Raw genomic sequence first — 1004 nt, forward strand, 5'->3', positions numbered from 1 at the left:
AAATTTTTTTTGTAAACAACTCAGTGCCCATACATAATAAAGAACGAAATATATAGTATGGTCAAAACAATGTCAGTATGAACTTGAAGGCATGCCATATCTCAGCTGAATTTGCTTAACTATTTTACATTAACCCTTAATGGGTTACTGGAGACACTGCACCATACAAAAACTGTAGACCACCTGTATGCCAAGAAAATATCTACATAACTATACATTATAAATTAACATACAAGAATTCCAAAATGCGACTCACAAAGATGCTTAACAGAGAGTTATTTATAATTTACAGTTATGTAGAAATTCAGCCGAGATATGGTATGTATTGAGTGGCTGAAGTCTCCACAGCTGTGTTACTTCTGCAGATTTGCCCTCTCACAATGACTTAACTGATTAGGTACTTAAAATACAGCAATACCTTCAGGATTTGTTATGTTGGTAAAATTTCCAATATGTTTTAGAATTGAGTGATAGAAGGAAATGATATGTATTATGTTTTATATTCTATATGCAAAATTATTTTACTTAAGTTAACAAAATTTATGGATGAGTTTGTAATTTAACTTAAAATTATTTTTATGCAGAACCATTGAATTAACATACAGCCCACGTATTAGTCCATATCTCAGAACATAAAATTCAAAAGTAAGTGGTTTTATGGCATCTGCTGTATCAGTTGCACAACATTTCTTACTCGGAGGCATTCACCATTAGCAGCTAATGTTCTCTATTACATTTTTGCCCCTTGTAGGGTATATCCATCTCCAAGGCCACTGAAGAAGACTACTTGTCGAAACGCATTTGGCTTTGTTACACATTTTGCATTTCATGGGCATTGAGTTATGTATATTGGCCATTGTTTTAAAAGTTGCCCTTTACGTTCCTATTGACATTGTTTTGACCATACTATATATTTCATTCTTTATTATGTATGGGCACTGAGTTGTTTACAAAAAGTGTTTTGGCCATCTTTGTACTATTATATGAGAACACCTATAAGGGTT

At 32.7% G+C, this 1004-nt stretch overlaps 1 long non-coding RNA gene across 2 annotated transcripts; it reads left to right on the forward strand.

The window, feature by feature from the left end:
* The first annotated feature begins 235 nt into the window (after positions 1-235).
* On the forward strand, positions 236-897 carry LOC133379513 (uncharacterized). 2 transcript variants are annotated; one of them, XR_009761188.1, is made up of 3 exons: positions 236-318; positions 585-645; positions 752-897. It is a non-coding gene; the product is annotated as an uncharacterized LOC133379513 (long non-coding RNA). The 2 variants fall into 2 exon arrangements; XR_009761189.1 differs by lacking the exon at positions 236-318 and adding an exon at positions 328-397.
* Positions 898-1004: the final 107 nt, after the last annotated feature.

Source organism: Rhineura floridana, chromosome 3 (genome assembly GCF_030035675.1).
Source record: "Rhineura floridana isolate rRhiFlo1 chromosome 3, rRhiFlo1.hap2, whole genome shotgun sequence".
NCBI classification, from domain to species: domain Eukaryota; kingdom Metazoa; phylum Chordata; class Lepidosauria; order Squamata; family Rhineuridae; genus Rhineura; species Rhineura floridana.